This window comes from Camponotus vicinus, unplaced genomic scaffold, assembly GCF_025532165.1.
Source record: "Camponotus vicinus isolate PSW18456_S1 unplaced genomic scaffold, iyCamVici1.0 SCAF_3, whole genome shotgun sequence".
Taxonomy (NCBI): Eukaryota; Metazoa; Arthropoda; class Insecta; order Hymenoptera; family Formicidae; genus Camponotus; species Camponotus vicinus.
The window spans coordinates 21,934,697-21,957,279 of NW_028141967.1; the positions used below are offsets into that span (position 1 = coordinate 21,934,697).

The 22,583-nt window shown below is 38.7% G+C and overlaps 1 protein-coding gene across 5 annotated transcripts in view; it reads left to right on the forward strand.

Annotated features, from left to right (window-relative positions):
- Lov (BTB/POZ domain-containing jim lovell protein) overlaps positions 1 to 22,583 on the forward strand; it is a 135,412-nt gene that overhangs the window by 93,688 nt on the left and 19,141 nt on the right. Inside the window, exons 1-2 of one of the 5 annotated variants that reach the window (XM_083093420.1) lie at positions 20,214 to 20,843; positions 21,349 to 21,423. The exons of 3 other annotated variants lie outside the window; for them this stretch is intronic. The gene's annotated coding sequence lies outside the window, so the exon portion shown is untranslated. Of the gene's footprint in view, positions 1 to 20,213; positions 20,844 to 21,348; positions 21,424 to 21,740; positions 21,810 to 22,583 lie in introns of those variants that run through there. One more of the 5 variants, XM_083093424.1, reaches the window with a different exon arrangement.

Consider the following 22,583-nt stretch of genomic DNA (forward strand, 5'->3'; position numbering starts at 1 on the left):
ATTCATTTCTATCAGTTTATAAAGTGGTGAATTATTGAGTGTACTAATTTTTTAAAAAGCTACTTATTCAATTATCAATATAAACGCGATAGTTTATAGAATAGCAATATAATTGATTTACAATTATATCTCGTTTGAACATCATTAGGAATGCTATGCGATTAACTAATAACTTATTTAATATTCTTCATTAATAAAACATATATATTTAAATATATTTAAATAAAACATATATTATTTGTATTTCAGTGTATTAGAATATGTATTAATTAAATTTATTACGTTTACATTATTCACTTTCACTTAATTAGATCAACATAATAAACTTACCTGGCATGACATGACAATCGATGCTGCATATTGTCCATCCATCTACTAGAGATAATTGAAAGAGAAAGATGAAGGGTTGTTGAACTGGTAACATATGCTAGACCAGATGTAGTAACATTTATATTATGGAAGATTAGTTGCGACGATAAAAATCACTCATCTGTAATGCATTAAGTAATATTTATCGTTTCTTATTAATTAAAAATTATGCACACAAAAATTATACCACAGATATTATTCGGAAAATAATTATATAACAATTATTTTTATGTTAATTTCTATTTAGCCTGTAAAAATTTAACAATTATTTTATTCAAAATAAACTTACAATTATATGATTATAAGATGGAGCTGTGATTTAATAATAAAGATTTTATATTTAATTTACATATGAAATGGGCATCTCACGTTATTTTAAGTGATGCTTATAACAAAACTTTTGACTGCAAAAAGTTTTCTAAACGCTTTAATGGAATGACGGAAAGTATCTCGTTATCTCGTTGTCCTCCTAAAACTGCGTTTATTAATGAAACGTACCGCTCTGGCTTTTAATCAATCGAGAATTCTCGCTGCAAAGCAGTTCGAAAGACACAATTAAGATTTATCTAGAAGTGCAAAGCGGATTGATAGTAGTTGCGATCGTTCTGAAAAGTTTAGATGCACTTTATTTATATGCGACCTAGATTACTGCAATATTTACATTAAAAGAGTATTAATGATTCAAGAGAAGCAATACAAGCGCGTCTTTTAGCTCAATATTTTATTTGGCGATTAATAATTAGCATTTTAATTGATTACCTTCATTTTGTTTTGTTCATTAAATTTTAGTTTAGAATTATATTAATTTTATTGTTTATTTCGAAGGTAACAATTAATTCGTAACTACATCTGTTTCCTTTGTTTATTTTCCTTTTCCTCGCAGTTTAATTTTATTAATTGAATATCATATTATATATTTTAATTAGATTCTAATTAAGCTTATAAAATATCGAGAGATTATATATTGATCCTTATATCAACTCTTTCGAATTCGTTTTATAAAATCATAAAATTTGTTTTATAAAATTTGTTTTATAATTCATTGCATGGAATTAAGATTTAATACACGAAGCTTAATTATTCCTGATTATTTTTCGACAATTATATTAATTTGATTTTATTTTAATATTGTAATAAACATATTCTGAACACTTTTTTAAGACGTTTATATCCGAACGAACTTGATAACAAGGTGCATGAGTTTAGGGTCAAAGACGATCGCCTCTCCTCCCTTCCTCCCTTCTCCCAAGCTTCGGATTCGAGGCTGTGCGAGCCAGGCAAGGGTTTTCGACCGACGCTCAAGGGTTATTGTTTCGGGTACCGCGAATTTGCATTATTTCCTCCGACCGGTCTCATTGTTCGTTCATTTTTGAATGTTGCATTCTCAGTCACGAATTCGTCCTCCTTGCGTATCGCGCGATGCATTTGTGCAGGCGTAATTAGCGATGCGATCGAATGCCGCCGCTTTTCAGCTCCTAACTTATTCAACGTTTCTCATTCCGCTGGTTCTCTGTACCCTCGCAAGGATGAGAACGTGTCACAACGCGAATCTGTATAGGGTTGTGCCCGAGATCTAGCTTCAAAAGTAGATCTTCCAGATCTCTGACGCATATTGATAGACGGGTAAGCTAACTTTTTGAAAAACTTTAACTCATATATATACACATACATACATATTGCATGACTAACTAATGAGATATTTAATTAATAGTAAATATACTAAAATTTTTATTAATCGTTAAATCTCTGAGATACCCTTATACTCGTATTTTCATTTCTATACATTTCTATATGTTTTGTATACGTACGTACATTTTTCAATGTCGCTTCAATGTTTACTACTATTGCTGCTGCAACTATTCCTAAACCTTCTTAATTCATGCATCATATCATTAGCGCAAGAAATTTAATGCTCATTTTCCGATGCGCATTTATTACTGCTCAATAGAGACTTATCTCGCATAGAGACTTATCTCGCGCGTTCTCTCTTCACGTCTTAACAATGTTAGCCTTCATAGCCCCAAGGGCCAATAAGGAATGGACGCCCACGGTTATAAATTCTTACCATATTATATAAGTGAATGTATTTTCATCATCGAAACTTTTAATTATCGATGACATTAAGCGTATAAAATATATATTCATACATATTTATATTATATATGTATATTTACCTAAATGTGTAAAATATGCAAACGATATAAAAAAAATACATGCAAGAATATAAGATAAAGATAAAATTAATGAAACCCGAAAAACAAGATATTTTCGTTTTTCTCTCGAATATTAAACGTTATCTTGTATAATAAATTTAACATAAGACATAATTCTAGATATAGCAATTATAATTGTAGAAACTTCTTCAGCCTTATATTAGAAAGATTACGTAGAAACTTGTTAATTATAAAGACTAATTCGTGATATGAAAATAATAATTTCATTGAAATGTGATTATGTTAAGTAATAAGAACTAGCAACTTTAATTGCGTGACATGTCTTTTTCTCACAACACACATTCAGTTCGCTTTAATAAATTCTCTGTTTTCACGATTATTTTCCCGTACACATTAGACGATGTCTAAAGATCGGAGAAGAAAGGGGACCGAGAAAAGGACTTGTACGGGATTCAGGGAAGAGGGAGACGAGAAGGCGACCCTCCACCTCGCGTGAAAAATATGTAAAGTATTGATTGCATTTTATAATTACTTGGGAGCCGGTCGTCTTAGCTACCCTATCCACTCTCGTACCACCCTCGCTTACCACCCTCTTCTCTGCTTTCTCGCACCCTCCGCGTTCCTATCGTGGGGTTTCTTCTTTCTCGTTTTCTCTCTCTCTTTCTCTCATTTCCTTCTCTTCCTCTGTCGTACTCCGGTTCTCTCGCTCTCGCAATTCCGTCGTTATCTCCGTCGCACCCTCGCGCGTTCTCCGTTTCCTTCGCCACCGAACTGACATGGATATGTGTGCGTGTCTCACCCCTATGTGGGTTGCCGCGCACGTTCTCATGTGTTTACACTTGAGCGAGCAAGGAGATAGTCGTTCTCGCTTCCTATACGATGCATATCGAATTAAGAGAGAGACTCGACGATATACTCCTACAATATTAAAAATACAATTGTAATTTTAAAGTGAAAAAATTAAGATAACGAAAATACTTGGAACTTTTTATTTATGTTAAAACATGCGACGTTCTTTAATTTTAATGAGAGATTCTTGGCATAAAAAAATGTCTTATATTTTTAGGGTTTGAGCTGCAGTTTAGAAACTTGCTTCTAAGTATGTATCGAAAAGTTTCCTGGAATGCAGCTTTTAGAGAATAAAGTGAGAAGATAGACACTTCTTAAGAGCCACTCCTAAGTCTATTCACCGGAGAGTTTTGCTATCAAGAGTTGTTCTTAAAGATTGACATTCTCGAATTGTACTACTACAAATCTAAGCGATACTTTGTCGAATTCTTAATTATTATTTCTAACGCACGCACGTCTTATTTTTCTGATTATTTTAAAAAATGTTGAAAAAGATTAATTTTTTAAATTTATATTATAAATAACAATTTTCTAATACTGTGTACACACACAATTTCCGATTTTCATTTTTATTTTTTATCTCTTACATTTTCGTACTCGTCAGCTTTAGTGAGGACGTTTCGATGATCCTCATTGAACTTTATAATGGACGTATTGTTTACGGCGGCGGCACTCGAAGGAGTTTGCGTGCGAGCGACTAAGAACCGAAGGGAGAGCTCTCGCTGCAAAGCAGCTCGAAAGATATAATTAAGATTTATCTAGAAGTGCAAAGCGGACTGATAGCAGCTGCGATAGCCACGGCTGTTACATCCCCTTCGTGCAGTATTCCTCAATACCACTTACGCTTCAAAACTTTCATCTGAGTTTCGACAACAAGATTATTTATACGATACGATTGAGAACACTGACGCAATATTCAAATTGATTAATTAACAAATTTTTATATTGTTATTTATCTGTTGGGTATAAAGTCACTCTTCATGCTGAATCTTTCAAGCTATGCATTAATTTGATATTTAATTGATCCGATGTCAATTATGTTAAGCTAATATAAACATATATATATTAATGGATTATAATTCTATATCATTAGCAGTGGTCCATTTTCAAATATTGAAGTGATAATCTCTAATCGAGCCATCCATAGTTACGCGTTTTCTGTGGGAAAAAACTACCGCAAATCGGACAAAATTGATAACAAACTATAATCAACGAAACGCGTCGGCGGTACTTTGGACGCGACGCGCGTTCAGAGAACGCGCTCCACGCAAATGTATATACATTCATCCCTCTGATTAATAGTCGAACGTTACTCCTCGCGGATACCTACGGTGCCCCTTGCTCTCTCCTTCTCACCCTCCCGGGCTACTTCCTTGCAACCACCCGCGAAAGTAAGTAGTGAGTGAGCGGCATTCAAGGGTTAGTGACTGTAAGGATGCGGAGATGGAGGTTGGGGGGAAAGGGAGAAGGAGGGTGGTAGCTCCAACGGCAAACCAAGAGTAAGAGTAGGAGGACTCGCGCGGCCGGGTGGCGGGCGATGGTGCCGGTGGGTGGCAAAAGGGTGGCGAAGGGTGGTGGGGTGAGTACACCGAGGGTACGGCCAGATTTTAACGATTCCTCTGCCACGGAGTCTTAAGAGAAAGAATGGCGGGGATGGGTGAAATGAGAGGGGAATGTCGGGGGTAGAGACGAGGGTGTTCGGGGGTGTGGGTATATGGGGTGTGGGCAGGGGACGGCGCGGAAAGAAGAGAAGGGAGGCAAAGGGTGGTAAAGGAAAAGACGACGCGAGGTGAAGAAGGAGGAGGACGGGGGGAAGGCAGAGAGAGAGACTCGCGGTGGTGGTCGGCGGGTGAATGGGGAGCAGGGGGGGACGAAGGACGCGAAATGAAGAAATTCTATCTACATTTCCAACCCTTCATGCAGCGTCTTACCCCCTTCGCGTCCCTCGATCTCTTTCTCTCTGTGTCTTTCTTTCTTTCCTCGCGCGTCGCAACCTCCTTGTCTTTCGTCTTCTTCTTTTCTCCTTCTTCTTCTGCCTCTTCGTTTCTTCTTCCGCAGCCGCGCTTCATTCCTTCAACCACCGCCAATGCCCCTTTCCGCCCTCGCTACCTCTCATCCTCTGACATCCGCCATCCCCCAATGGTCTCCTTCTTCTCTCCGCGCGATGTCCCCTCGATCCGCGCTCCCGCGGGCAACCACCCCGTTGAGACAATACGACCAACTCGACCCTCTATCTCCCCCTTCGTCTGTCCGTCTTCTTCTTCTTCTTCTTCCTTCGCTTCTTCTGCTTCCTTCTCGCGATTCTGTACTAGTCCTCTCCCTATGTACCGGTTCTCCTTCAAGTCACTCTAACCCCTTGAAAACCGGCATCGCCACCACCCACCCACTACCATCACCATTGCGACTAACAGAGAGTATACGGTAGGGTTGCTTTGGTGCTTTCATTCTTTCCTTATCATCTACCCCTCCCCCTCCTCTCCTTTCCAACCCTTCCTCCCATTTCCACCCAACGCTCGCGCTTTCCCCCTTTCCCCCTTCGCTCCTTTCACCCACGCGTACGACTGCGCTCGGCAGCACTTCTTTCCCTTTTCTTAAATACAAAAGCGAAAATTTTGCTTATTAGAATATTTCCAGGAGGCGCTCTCACCCGCAACTCTGGTGCTCATCACCAACCCCCAACCGCCCGTCTCTTAGCCTTTAGCGAGAGTTCGCGCACTCGAGTGTGACGGCACTGAGCTGTGTCGGTTGAATATCCTCTCTCGTTTCTGGCCGAGGAGCCGCGGACGACCGGTTAGCGGCCATTACTATGATTGTATGCGCGCGTAACTTTAATTATTATTACATAGAGGCCCCCTCTTCTATCTTTCTCGCTATATCTCTCGATACTCGCTAGACAATATAAAGCGCATCGGTTCAGATATTTCGCTCGGTCAGATGTGTAAATAAATCAGCATGTAAACACAAGACTTGACACATGCGCAAACAATGCAACTCGGAAGACAATGCACAAAGCCGGATTGAGATTTTTCGCATTCGTCGTGCGAACATATAGATCTCTTTTTAACCCTTCCATTGAGAACACAGTCGCCTTTTAGCCCTTCTCGTTCTTTTTAGAACGCTAATCGCGTAATGCGCTGCAGGAAGGTAGTGGATTGTAACAAGAAACGGCGAGAGGGGTTAATTACAAAAATACAATCTCGATCAAAAGTATGAAGTGTTTTTAGTAAAGCGTGATAAGTGCAACTAATCGCGACGAATTAAAAGTTACAATACATTTTCTTTTCGCAATAGTTGATAAAGTTATGAGACATTTTTAATGAGATATTATTAATATCTGTAATTGTTTTGTGTACTTTTTGAATGGCTATAATTTTTCCAAGTGTTTTTTCATTATTGACGATAATAATTGACGAATTGCACAATGTGAACGCGTCGACATTTCTCTGATAATGACGCCATTCTTCCTCGACTGCCCGCCACAAGACAACCACGGCGGTCGCATGACTGGCGAAATCGCGATGATGGATGTGACTTGCGAAGCGCATTGCATCCGTGCGCGACTATGGCAGCGCAAAAACTTCACACACTAATTTATAGTCGCAGGAAACGCGAGGTGCGCTCCTTCCTTGCTTTTCTTACCTTTAGTTTATCTAACACCTTCGGAAAACTGAGGGAGGTTCTCTCCGCTCCCTCTCGAAACTTCAACTCATATATATATCGCTTTAATCGGCAGAGTTTTATTTGATGCTGATAGCAAAGGGGAGAGAGGAACAAAATAGAACATATGACATCTAGACTCATCGAAATCGATTATTACGATTTTCTAATGAATCTAGGAAAAAATATTAAAGTTTTGTTTTGTTTAAATTTTTCTTATTTATATATATTGTTAATTGCAGTTTTTCAAAGTTGATTATATATAATCTCTGATCGTATGTCTTTCCTTAGGGAATTTTCCAGGGCACGGTGAATCTTTAGTATTTACGTGTATGTGTCTGTATTTATATATATATATATGGAGCAAGAAGTCACTATCTTCGTTACGATCCTAAAGGAGTCAGTCCCGATTCTGTTAGGTAACCGAAGAAAAGCGATGTATGTGTGGAGTCTCGCGCGAGCGCAGCCGACGCTCCTCTCGAGTGGCGCAAAACCCTCGAAATAAAGCTTGGGCGCGATGTAAGATACTGAACGACAGGGGTGGCTGCGCTGCCGTTGAAAGAGAGAGGGCGAGACTGCGACAAACAATGGGAAGGTAGTCTTCGCGGACAATAGCTCGTGTGGAACAAACACATCTTACCCGTTCGCCGTTTCTCACCCTCCGTCGTCCTCCCCCGCTCCCGAGCCCCTCTCCTCCCACCGCCCGCTGACACACAGAGCGTTCCCTAGCATCGGGGAGGATGCATTCTCTGTCCTCGCCGCTTACGTTTTTAAACCTTAAAAGGCCTCTAATATTTCTATGCATTATGCGTGCGCGGACGAACAATGGGAGCGCGAACGAGCGTCACGACGACGACGATCGGCCATCCGTGATTTTTCCATTCGTAAACGAGAATACATTCGTGTTGCGGACTTGTATTGCGGTATTGTACGAAATATTTGAGGGACGAAATTTTTTCTCTCATTTTTACGACGCACATCTCAATTTGTCTAGATTCATATCCGACCGTTTCCGCGATCCACGACGCTAAGTCCGATAAATTTGAAACTTCCTCCTCTCCTCTTCTCGCATAATCTAGTTCCCTTTCTACCGAATCGATGATAAGCTTAAAGTGAAAGATATATATTTTTATACATTATTTTAATTATCTCAAGCTTTATTCGAAATAAAGTTTCATATGTCCTATAATTTCGTCGATATCGATCGCAATATAATATCAAGAGTCAATTTTAATGTCTTTACAACAGTTTTAAGTCCACGATAAAATAAACAGAAAGATATATATTTCATATGTAGAGAATTAAAAAATACATAGAAAATTACAAAATATTTATGTTATTAAAGATTTAAGAAAAATAATATATTTGCAACGAATACTACAAATGCTTGCGAGAATCTTTGCAACGTCATTGTCATTTCACGATAGCTGCAGCAGACAAGAGAGTTCTTGAAAAAAAAGGAAGATCTCTTGGAAGAAAAAGGACTTTCGCGCACGTTCCAAGATTCGGAATCTCGTCCTTAACCCCCGACCTCCACCCTCCTGGTATCCGATGTAATTCCACCACGTACCTACATTGCCTCGGGTACCTTCGGCCTTCGCAGGTTGCGAGGGAGACCTACGAGGGAGAAGCTACGAGGGAAGAGGCCGTAACGGGATGAGAGAAAAGGAGAGGATCAGTACGTATACGAGGTGGACTGCGTAGAAAGGGAAAGGGTTACCTCGGTGTCTTAAGTATAAAAGATTATCGAGAGGCAGCGCGGCTTTAGTATCGAAGGAACCGTAGACGCCGCTGACGACGACGACGACAGCCCGTCACTTTTTCCTTGAACGAGGGGATAAGCGGGACGCGGGTGAGAGAAAGAAAAGAAAGAGAGAGAAAGAGAGGCTGGTAGAGGCTCGCCGGTAAGAGAGTCGGGGGTACGGAGCACGAAATGAGGGTTCCTGAGTTTTTGCCAGGCGATCAATAAAAGTCTCTGTGCTCTCCTCTTATACTTGTCGTATAACGAAGTAGGCTGGCTGCCTGTAAGGGGTTTGGGTGCGTGGCCCGGTGCGTGCATTAATTCCACCTCCGCCACCTCCGCGTCCATCTCTCTCTCTCTCCCTTTCTCTTTCTCTCATTCGCTCGCTCTTTTCCTCTTGGCTCTCTTTCTCTCTTTCTCTTTCTTTCGCTCACCCCAAGGTCTGCTTGTTCCTTACTTCCTCTTGCCTTGTCGCGATCCTTCTTTGCCCTCCATTCTCTTCAAGCTCGTTCAGGCTCCTCCAGCAGTGCCCGCACTCCGCTTTCTTCTCCCTTCATCTTCCCGCCTTGACTCATCAACGCTCGGTGCCTATGAGAGCAGCCTGATACGACGAGGGTACAACGAGGAGAGTTCGGCGATCCGTTACTTTCGCGCCGCGGGGATGCCTTGCTTCAAGGAAAGACACGTTTTAAGAAAGCGCGCTCTTCGACCGATATGCTGCACAATTCTTCTTTTTTTTTTCATTATTTTCACTCTTAGTTCTACCTGTACGCGAGTACGACTTCTCATCTTGTAAACGGACAATGAACTTCACGAAGACAAGTGCTCTGTCTTTCGGTCGGAGCGATGACCGGAACTTTTGTATGCGAAACTCCGAGATATCGATCTGCAGGATCATTAAGGATTGATTCGTATTATGCGACACGACACAATGTTTTCTTTTGTAATATGTAATATAAATGTATACAGGCTGCGCGTTTACTTTATTATCTTTACGCACGCGCGCATACATTATGTCCTGAGATCTGTAATTGTCGCGACATCGTCGTTGCCGCCAAATCTTCTTCCTGATCGTTCGGTTGCACACGCAACTTGTTCGACTCTATTCACTTGGCTTACCTTCGTCTTCCCATACGCGATGTAATGGCATATCATAGAACGATTCGCGCGAATAAATTAAAGCAACGTAAATTCGTATGCAAAGAGACGGTATGATTCTATTCGCGATACGCGAGATTGTAAAATTTTTATTCTACGCGTAAAATCAGATAAATCTTTCAGTTAGGGGCAAGGTTCGATAATGAAATTGTGCCTGAGTAACCCTGTAATCTGAATCATGCTTTCTTTTTTCAAGGAACACGATTAAGAGATTAGACTAGACTAGTTACAGATTTTACTGCAAGAATCGTCCGTAATCTGGACACTCGCCAGGACACGCGTTGATTGATACTGATTGAGAATCAAAAATCAAGAAGCTTGGGAAAGCCATTAATCCTACTTGTGTTAATTAAATTGGATATACGTGGAATTTTTTAAGATGCAGAATGTAGGAGACAGTCTTATTCATCAAATTGACTGCCGTTTAAATTAACGTCTCAAAAATTCTGAGATTTTTCACATCAGGCTCTGCTATTATTTTTATTGAGATCTGCATTTGCTCCATTTGTGATTTATAGGGGAAGAAAGACTCTAAATTGATGAAACTCTAATAATATCGTTGCTAGATTTCCATTAATTTATGCAAGTCTATTACGCCGAGAAAATATAGTTTTCTATATATAGTATAGAAAGGAGAGCGTCAGGCAGGTGAAAAATATGTGCCCGCGCAAAAGTCCTTCGCAGGATACCGTTGAGGGACGGTTACGAAATTTATGTGCCCTCGTGTCACGCCGGAACTTTGCGCGCGAACATAACGCGCCTCGGGATGTTCTCTCCGTTCTAAACCTCAACGGATGCCGCGATCTGATCTTGTTCGCTTCTTCTTGTGCGCTTTTTCTCACACCCCGATCCGTGTCCTCCCCCACCTTGCTCCATCCCCGCGTCTTCGGCGCATCTTCCAAGCACCGATACACTCCTCGCGTTACACTATATCGCGCGATCACCACCGCTTATTCCTCTCCCCCCTGTCCTTTTTCCTCACATCTTTTCTCTGTAAGTCCTGTCGCGTATCCGAGTAAAGGTAAGTATCATAAAACTGCGAAGCGCTCGTAAACGCGGTCGACCGCATCGATTCTCGATCGCTTTTCGAAGGTGATAAATAACTCGCGTGTCTCTCTCATGTCACGGCAAGATGATTCGCTTGTCGTGCTCGTTGTTTGATCCACGTTTAGATTAACGAGACGTTTGAGTCGCCGGTCCTGCTTAAAGTATTATCTCGCTCGACAGTCGAGTATAAAATTGCGTTAGGACAACCGAGTTACAAGGACGGGATGTCGCGAGTGATTTTGATGTCACGCGAATTTCTCGTCTCTGTAATTGAGTGTCATTTTTTCAATGATATCAATTTTAATTTATGATGGACTAATAATTACCTGTAATATGATAGACTTATAATTACTTCTGTAATAGCTATAAAATTTGTGATAAATTTTTTTATGTAAGTAAAAAAATTTTATTACAAATTTTATAGAGAGAGAGAGAGAATGAAGTTTCGAACAAATTTTATAATTTTGTGCTACATGATTTTATGATGGATATAAAGGCAGAGGTTTTTATATAAAATAAAAGATACATATCTGCAGCTCGTTTGCATGTTTGCTTATTTGATTTATCATTCGAAGACATAATATGACATGATGTAATATTTTTATATTTTACAATATTGAAAGATGAAGATAAAAATTCTCAGATAATTTATACACAATTCTTGTACACGAATAATGTAACTTTTGGCACGATCATAACGCGGACGATCCCTCGCTGGTTAACGGCGGGAAGATCAACAAAATTACGCCGAGCGATTCACTCTTTCCGGTCCGATCTCTTTTCTCATGCCTCGGACGCTGAGCATCGATCGAGATTTACTGGACCGTCGCGCATTGTCTGCTTTCACAGTGTTCTTAGGATACGCGGTCTTTGAAGCGTGTATCGCGGCATTGTCGCTGAAAGAGATTGGCCTACATATATATATACGTCAACGATGGGAAGCCCGCATAGCTTCTTTTTCAAAATATACACGACTTATATATCCGCGCGATATATAAAAAAAAGACAGCTTGCGCTCGTGCATTTCTCCGCGTAAAATATTAATTATCTTTCTGCAATTAATTAAGTTTCGTATACGTATCGAGACGATCGTGCGAAATAATTACCGAGTCACCCTGAAATAAATATCCGTTGAAATCGCCGAAATAGCGGATGACATTAAGTGATATTGTAACATGCACGTCAATTTGTTTAGATTAAATTAGCGGATAATGTTGCGAACCACCTCTCTCTCTCGCGTTCTTTTCTTGGATCATATCGAAGCAAAATTATTAAATTAGATTCGCGCGTGATAAGCGCGTGGGATCCAATTTTCAACGGTATCGATCCTCTCGATAAATACAAACGACATTCTTAATTCTCCCATGCATATCGGCCAACTCATTGATCCGATCGCACGCGTGTGAAGAGACCAGTTACGCTGGAGAACACTTGGCGCACGTTCGTTCGTCCTGGATCACGACGTTCGATCGCGGACTGTCGCGTTGACTTCACGAAGACTAGGTCCTCGGCTCGACTCTCTCGCACCGATTAGATTATCGATAACTATTTAAGCGCGGTAAAACGACAGCCGGCCGTAGTGAGAATTAACGAAAACGTGACTCGGCGTTGACTCGATGCGCCATGGCGCTGCCCCCCGCGACGATTCTGGGTAATTAATTCACAATGGGCGGCCTCCGACTGTCTGATTCTCTCTCTCTCTCTTTTCCTCTTCTCTTCTCACACGGCATACCTAATATACGAATCTTCACCCTTGCGATGATATCGATCGCTGCTACGCGAGTTGATCATTCTTCTCTTCTCGTATGCGCGCGGACGTTCCTCGCGTAGATTAAGCATCGAGGATCGATTTCGTACCAGCGTACCTTGCCTTCGAGTTCCTCCGCGCTGGGATACGGGCATAAGCCGATAAACAGCAAGATTTAAGCGTTATCTAAACGACCTCTTCTCGTAATCAGAGGCGGGAGAAATTTTCGCTGGCTCAGTTTGCCGGATAGTAATCTTTGACAGATGGAAGTTAAGATACCGGAGAGTAAATTCAATGGTTCTTCCATCATTCATAGATGTGCTATCTCGAGCGTTGTTACCCGATTGAGGATTAATTAGGCGAAGATTTTTTCGAGTCTCGCTCTCTCAAGTTCTGCTTGATGACAATCATCTGTTTCGGTCAATTAATTTAAATGCAAGTGCGATTTTTAGGATAATTTTTGAGAGATGATCAAGACATATAATAGCTCGAATCGAATTTTTAATTTAATTAATAAATTTATGTGCGAGACAAATGCATTTATTTTCATATCCTAAACTGAAGTTTCTCCTTTCACTAAATATATTTAAATGAACCTATTTCTTTTTATACCTTTAGAAACGTCAGAGGTTAAATATTTAATCAAAAAAATTCAATAAATATATTTAATCGTGAATGAATTTTTTAACTCGATTGCTTTTTCAGGATATCAAGTTTTTGCATAATCAAATGCATCCAATTTAAACGATCCCGTTTATTTCCATATGCATGTGCATTTGCATCTCCTGTGAATGTTGATTACGAGGCGTTATTGATATCACTGTGGACTTTTGATTGCTCAGAAATCTGTGAAGCACGTAACGTTCGAGTAACAATATTCGAGCTAATTTTACCGATGTACTTCATACATAGCACGTCTCATATGCAGGTCTCATTTTTCATTTGCTGTACACGCACTTATACTCCGAACATGTACTTAGTTACTTATTACAACACGTAGAGAGGAGAAGAATTTTGCTGTCACGGTAAAAATCGTCGTCGTTACTGCATATTCAATGTAGTTCGCTACTACAGCGATCAATTTTTGCTATTATAATCGATTGTTTGATATTAACTGTAAAGCAAATTTCATTGGAAATTTCATTTGAAAAATAGAAATTTAAGAAATTTATTTGGAAACACGAATTTTTCTTTTGCTGTTAAAGCAAAATAACTTATGTATAGCAGATACATTTTGCAGAGAAAACTTATTACTGTTTCGAATAAGATTTAATTTACAGAGCAAAAAAAATTTATATATGTAATAAAATTATTTTTGACAAATAAGATTAATATTTTAGACGTTTTTTTTTTTTGTTAAATATATATAAAGATATACGATATAAAGATTGACGAGATTGAAACACAGCATAAAATATGCAGTATCATTTTCTTTCCTCTAGATAGATCCTTCAAACAGATTTATATATATTCTAGAATCTAATAGAAAATATATAAATTTAGAAAGAATTTTAAGATGGAATATTAAAGATATTTAATATAATATAAGTCGGTCATTTAACTAGCATTAGAAACTTTCGAAATAATTTTATCCTTGTCGTCGCGTAATTGGCGTCATATCTTTCTTATTATATAATAATCTGTTTCAACAAGTCTATTTTAAAAAATAGATAGCACATATATATGAATATTTATCATAAAATATTTCACACAATTTTAAAGTTTGATAACTTTTTGGAAATTTTGTCTTTAAACTTGGTATATTCTTTTGATTCAAGAATTTTTTAAACATATGCTTAATAAAATTCTGTGTTAATCTGATACATTCAATAGTCCAAGCGCTCTGTCATGAAAGTTGTGATAAATGCCACCAATTTTCTATTATTTCTATATTTAATAAAGTGCAATCAGTGATTAAATTCATTCCAAGGTATTAATAGAGGAAGGATTAATTACGGTAGGGATTAATTACGGTATCGTTAATGTTTGAAAGTAAGCAATTTTCGAGGAACCGCTAGATCGATTCGTTACTCGCATATCGACATTGATCGATATTTCTTCCTGAAACCGCCGATAATTCGTGTTCATCGACCGCGTTCGTCCGATAATAGTCGCGCTAAACGTCCTTTCGCGAAACTATCAGTAACAAATAGCAGACAAGTCGGAGGCATTCTCTGCGGACTATGATGCACGCGACAAACGTGTAACCGCAAGGAGGGAAGGCTCGCGGGGAGGAGAAAAAAGTTTGGAGGGAAAGGGAGGCAGACGAGGATAGAGGGAATGAACGAGCGGAAATCAAGCGGCGGAAAAAAAAGGAGAGAACCCGCGACCGTCAGGGAGGAGGGGGAAAAAGTGCAGTGGAGAGAATCGAGAGAGGAAAAGAGGAAGAAGAATCACCGGCGGTGGAGAGAGAGGAGGAGGAAGACGAGGTGGTGGAGAACGCGGCGCTGCGGGGGCGGAGGTACCCGGCGTCGCGGCGTTGTCCTCACACGTACCGGCGCTTTCTTAATCATCATCTGTCTATCTCTCGGCATTAGTAGAGAAGAAAGAGGGAGACCGCGCGGTGCGAGCGACGACGGTGGGGTTCGCGGGGGTACCGAGGAAGAAGCGAGGTAGGATGTGTTGGAAAAAGAAGGAACGACCGGCGCGATGAGAAAGAAAGAAAGAGAAGGAGCGGCCCCCGAAAGAGTCGCGGAAGAGAAGCGAGAGGAAAAGAACGAGAAAGAGAGAGAGAGGGAGAGAGAGAGTAGTGGCAACGAGCGAGAGCGTACGAGGGGGGCAGCGGACAGAAGGGGAAAGGGGGAGAGTAGAGAAACGCTTCTTACTCCGCCCAGCATCCAAGATGGCGTTGGCAGCGGCTCCCCTCGTCATTAAAATCAATAATTAAAAAATACATCCGTGGGCACCTTCGCTTTTCTAGCGCCTCGTGACGCGCGCCCGCCGCCGCCCGCCCTCCCCCGCGTGCGCGCGCGCGCGCGCGCGCCACCGCGCACGTGTGACGGTGCGGCGGGCGCGACGCGCAGAGATGAGAACCCCTGCGGGCTGTTTCCTCCTCGCGGATGAGGAAAACGAACGGGAGTGGGGTGCCGCGCGCGCGGTACGCGTTGAGAGCAAGCGGGGGCGACCGGGGCCAGGGGGAGAAGAAGGCCAGGGGGGGTATGTAGTGGTACCAGGCACTCCGCACCGGCGAAATCCTTAAACAGGGACACAAGAACGGGCGGATGGCTACGGGAAGTGGGTACTTCTCTACGACCACCTTGTACCCCCTGTCGTCCCACGCGTGCATCCCCCGCCTCCGATGCTCGAGTCACCCCCCGCGTCCCCCCGTTCTACTTGCGCTGCGTTCGAAACTTGCTGGCGAACTGGATTTTCGGAGTCTTTTAATTACCGCGATTATTATCGCGCTATGGAATACTAATTAATTCCGGCTGGGTCGAGTATGAGAGGCGGCGAGCGCGAACGGACGCGGGCCGAAGTTTCCTGCCGCGCGCGAAAAATTATGCGAGGCAGCTTTTCCGTACCGCTCGTAACTTCTCGAGGAAACGTAACGCGATTTTTTTTTTCGAGTGAAATAGACTCTACGTGGTCACGATTACCAGAAGAAATGGCAAAATTTTTGGCGGAACTTAAATTAGTCGCGTAAAGAAGTTTCTTAATTGCGATCAATTCTTTGTTTTCTTTTCTTTTTTTCTATAAATCGATTTTACCTTCTTTCTCAACAATTCAAAAATATAATCATATTAAGAATGTATAAAATTTATTAATTTATTCATTAATCTATAGAACTTTTTATAAATACTGTAAATTATATACAATTCATTTTTAATTTCTTCTAAAATTACATGTGTAATAATTGATACATGCACGCATAATTAATATATGCCTATACAAGTGTGTTAAAATTCAATATATACAACTGATGTATGTTTCATGTTTATTCATATCTCTCTCTCTCTCTCTCTCTCTCTCTCTCTCTCTTTTCTTTTTTTAACGCTGAGAAATTTATGATGGAGGAAGAAAAAATATAAGCACAGTAAGTACTGTTTATTTAAACCGAAAAATTCGTTAACTAATTCTTTTTTATTACTCTGTTTGCTTTCTCCATTTTTCTCTCGTTTCCTCTCTATCTTCTTTTGTCGCGAAGAATTTTTCTCGAGCTTTTATGGCACATGTAGCGATTAGTCATGCACTAGCTAGTTTGCGCTACAGAATTTTTCTCGGCAGGTGAAGGCATGCACCCTCGTTTATGGGCTTAAGTCTTGCTCCGTTGCTCTTTCTTACCCCACATGATGAAAGATCTTCAAGGGAGGCTCGGCACATATACAACTCGAGGACACCTGTACCGTGCGAATTGACCAGTCGAGCGATGCTTTGTGTCTCGAGAAGCTCGGCTACGTGGCGCCGGGCGACCCTCCAGTTGGGCCGTTATGGTTGACTATGATCAACTTCTCGTTACTGTTCGAAGGTCGCATATTATCTAATGTTTTGCTGCAATCAATTTCAAAAGTTTCGGAATAATATAATTAGTCTAACACATATAATACTAATCTAATATATATAATACAAATACTAATCTTAAAACAGTTAATGCATGTTGAAAAATGAACGAAAGCAATCAGTGTTTATTATATACCATGGAAACAAAAGTATCGAATATAATAATAATTGTAAGTGCAAGTTTTATCATCATTCTTAATTTGGTAAAAAAAATGAAAATAAATAAAAATAAAAGTAAAATGAGAAAACAAGTGTACAATAACGATACATATCGTTGTATTGAAGCATTACGTACTTGTGGTATATGTTTTTTTCCTATTAAAATAGAAAATAATTTTCTCACATTGAGTCATACTGCCTATGGTCTTCAATTAATGTTATTGCAGCTTCTTTACCGTATATTTAATTTATGCTATATTTTGATGGTAACACGATTGAGTAAAAAAGGGTTTATAAATAATATATAAATTATAAATATATAATATATAAATTAATCTTGGGAGGGAAAAGCAAGTGATATTTTCTCTCGTCCATCGTGTATAAATTTACCTTGATGCACCATCTTCACAAGCGAATCGAACAGATCAAATGCTAACAAAAAACTTATGGTTTACATAAATCATGTATGCATTTTTCAAACTTGAACCGGGGAAATTAACACACTTATTCGCCAGGTATTAAGTCCAGTTCAAGGATTGTATTTTTTTGCCCCATTGAATTAGGCCGCAAGTATGAATATTGTATTACAGTATTGTGTGCGTAAGGTAAGATTGCGCCCCGGTGTTAACCGTCCAACAGAGTGGAAAAGGGTTTTAGGTATGAGCAGATAATCGAGAAAGGTTTGTTCTAATATCCATCACAGATCCCTCTCGCATGTTGCATAATCGTATAAGTTCAAGAAGTCCATCGGTTCGGAAGAAAAACATCTTTTAATATGTCGGGAAACAACGTGGAAGAAGGTTATCACTTTCTCTATTACGGTATGCATTTTTATTAAGACCTTTCGGGTTTGCTATTAATTATGGTTCAACCAGAATCAAAATGATTGCTACTTGTGCGGATACAAATGATGATGACGCGTTAAATTTGAGTTTTACAAAATTTTCACTAAACACTAGACTGAATGTGTCATGTTATTCCGATAATAACAATGTGCATCAGAAGAATAATTTTATTTCGTTGTCAATCTCTTTCTTAGTTTTTAATTTTTTTTAACTATTTATGAAATTTTAAATTGTACATAGTTCTAAAAAGTTTACGTCTCAATTTACGATCTATTATATATGCACTTATAAAAATTTCATTCTATCAATATTTATAATCATTTGCTTTATGATTATTAAGATCAACAGACATACTTTATTATTATGAAAGAATTGCTGAAAATATTTGTGATTGATTTAGGAGTGATATGCTAGAAATATATAAGATTAAAGAGGCCTCTTCTAATATAATTAGCGTCATCGCCGGTCTTTATCCGCATATTAATAGTCGACGGCAAAGATAACACTAAAATAAGAATATTGATTATAATAAGTAAATATCGAAGTTACATATCGCGATACATCTCGAAGGGCGATTATCTCGATAGACTGCGTTCGTTATAAGGGCTATATAAAATTCCGTGAATTCTGTGCCAACTTCAAGCAACATTTTGTTAAATATCATGTAAATCATATTATCGATATTTTGTTATATATATAATACATGATGTCGCCGTTTCTCCTACGAAAAGTCGCCAGAATATTATTTCTTCATAATGATTTCAATGCACTATGCCTTCCCGATGTAATGCCGGTAAGAACATTAAGAGTTGATGAAAATTAGCGAGAATTATAAATACACGCACACAGTAATATCTTTTGGAGTCCGTACGTAAGCGGCTTATTGCACAAACAATTGCAAAGGCGGGATTCATATTGTTAACAAATTCCTTTTGGTCGGGATACTTCATAATGACGCGAAAGCGCTTTTTAACTGAGATGCGAAACGCAATATAAGGAAATTTTTGTCGACGCGATTCTTCATTGGCATCGGACACTTTTTATATGTGTCCATCTTCGTAATTAAAACCAAAAAATTTATTATATAATTATAAAAAAAACATAATGAAGTAATTATTAGATTTTTTTTCATATTGCAAGATAATTTCTTACGAGTTAGCAGACGAGACGTCGGGTAATTTTATCTACAATAAAATTAATTTTTAATAAAATATTCTATCCTTCTTTTCTTTTAATCTTTTTGAATTCCAAAGTATCCTAGTATTTCCGACATAAATATTCTAAACAGATGTTCTTTTCTCTCACAGTTACAATTACATTTGCACTAAGGGGATATACATTTTAATTGTTAAAAAAGATGCTATGGTATATATTTCTTTGAAAATATTGTTTACTATTCTTTTTCATTTTATTTTACATAGTAATTTTTGCTTCATTATAATAATAGATTCATCGTCAAAATATTAGCCCAAAGAAGAAAAGAAGCAAAATTTTTTTAAGAAATATCCGTTGGTTTCGTATTAATATATTTTGCTTCACTCAGGTATTTCGACTCAACCTTTTAACTGGATCTCTATGGAAAAAACGCAGGTAGAATAACAACTTACAATCATCGTTCACAACTTGATGACGATAAAATGTATAAAAAGATTAGTTTTGTAGATCGTTTTTTGAACAAATTTGTCTCTGTTGATGATGTCGAAGGTGTCGTATGAAGGTATGTGAAGGTTACGCAGTACGTGAAGGTTATTCAGAAATATTTGAAATGAAAATCTCTATGAATGCATGAGACATAATTCAGTTAGGTGTATAAGATCTCAACACTTAGGTATATAGAGAAAAAGAAAAAGAGAGAGAGAAAGAACGGAAGGAGGGTCCGATGGGCTGGTACCCACTCGGTTGGAGGTGGCACAAGGAGGTGGGACTCTTCGTCTCGTTCTCCACTTTCAGTAGCAAGGCAGTAACAACTCGACCGCTCTGAGAGCCAGGTTGTCCGGTCACCGCTCGACCGCTTTCCCGCCGCGTATTAGGTGCATACAGGTGTACGTAACGCGTCGTGCCACCTGCGGAATTACACGCGCGGAGATCATGGTGCAAGTTAGCGATTGGTGAAGGGATAATATCTTCGTTGTGTTGGTTATACATACAGCATCATACTGATACGTGTGAGTGCGCGACCGAACTCGACAGGGAGAACCGAAGCCCTATGAAGAGCTGATGACGACGATGATGATGATGCGAGAATCCATAATATGCGCGATCATCATCGCCCTGTCAAGACGGGTCAGCAGCTGACAATATTCTAATTTCAGCACGTGCGCGTGCATTTGTTTGCGGTGATTGTGTCATGTGTGTGCTTGCCTCTGGTGGTTTGTCCCGGTTATTATTCCGGCCGTCGTTTGGAAGATACCTGGAGGTTACAAGGACCGGTCATGTGACAACGCATGAACAGAATATGCGCGATTGTCATAGAAAACTCTGGAATTTCCATTTTGTACATATTTCAATGTAGTGCCGCGGTGTCGTTCGAGATTTTCGACGGTCCAAAGATCCTAGATTTGGATCTCAAATCCTTTGTCTCGGTGCTTCGTTTTAAAAGTGTAACTATTATTTATTATCTATATTATTAAGTATGAATAATAAGACCCGCGATGTTAAAAGATAGCTAATCTTTAATTAAAAAGTAAAATAAGAAAAATGAACAAAAATGAGTAAGAAATAAAATTAAATAAAAAAAAATTTTATAGTGATTATTAAGTTAAACATGTATGCTAAAAAATTTTTTTATTTTTCTTTTTGTTAATTTTATAAGTAAAACACAGAAAAGAGGGAAGGACTTTTTGGGACTCTGCTTGACGAGCAAAATTTTATAGTTATAACATCGTATATTTAAGATATTCTTTTCTGAAATTTATTTTGAGCATGATACCATCTTGGACAGCGACGTTGACTATTTGACTTTATCAGCAATATTCTCATCATCCGTTATTTCCGTGTGTCTTGATCTTAATATACATACTCGCTGCCGATCGAGCCTTCGACGGCGACGCGATTCAGTTTTTCGCAGGACTCTAATTCCGTATAAACCGACACATTTCTACACAGAAGATAAAGCGAAGAAAGGAAAGGAAAGGACGCCATTGTGTCAAAAAGACGAGATGAAATTCTCAGAATTTGCAGGTACTTCTTTCAGAAGATAATCTAAATTTGTGAATTCCTTAAATTTTAACAGTCTGACAAAACATCTTACGCATTTGGAGACTTGCGATTTTCTTGTAGCATGTAAAACTAAAAAATTCGTTAAGCAGTTACATAAAAAAATATTTATTTTTATATATATTTTTATATATATATTTTTATATTTATTTTTATATATCATCACAGAACAGCTCATAAAAATTGGTCCCGTTAAGATTAAATGGATATATTTTTACGATATAATTATTGTATTCGATTTTTGAAAGAAAGAAGATAAAATCATGGAAATCATCGAAATATTACGGTAGAATCTGAAAGAACCAAATCAAAGAATGAAGACGTAGATATGATTTTTTATGACGTGAATGGTAATGAGGTGTAATTTACATACCGTTTATTTTTAGTAACATATTGTGCGTAAAGGTACCACTTTATTTTTTATAAATATCGGAGAAGCGGCGAGTATGTGTGTGTGTGTGTGTGCGTGCGCGTCTGTGTGCATCTGTGTGCGCATGAAGCATATGCAACAGGGCATTTTTATTTTCTACCTTAACAAGTTGAATTTTATTAATAATTATGTGCAATTTTTTCTTGTCTACGTAGTATGTTAAATAATTGTCGTACATGTAGAAAAAATCAAAAATTTAGTTTACAATTTGAAAAAGTAATATATATAATGATATATTAATATATAATTATCACTTATATTTTTATACATTGATACTAACTATCTCTACATCTCTATATTTCTTAATTGTGAAAAATCATTTTTTCTTCTTCCGAAAAAATTTTTCCAAAGAAGCTCTTAAACGATTATTGTTGATTAATATGCAGCATCAAAGCGTCTTTGATTTTGAGCCAGCAAAATTTGCAAATCTATTTGATCATAAATATCCAAAGAATGAATGCAAAAAGTGTAAAAAATAATGAAAAATTATAATTCTTTTCGCATTTATACATATTTATATGACATACCTTAGATTAAATACACGTGTCTTTAAATTGTTAAACTCGTTCCTGTGCACTCCAACGCACCATATATGTAAGATAAATGTCATAAAACAATTGTTAAAACGCGATAAAATACTCAAAAGATTTTCGCATAAATGGAATATTAATCAACAGTTGCAACAAGGAGCACG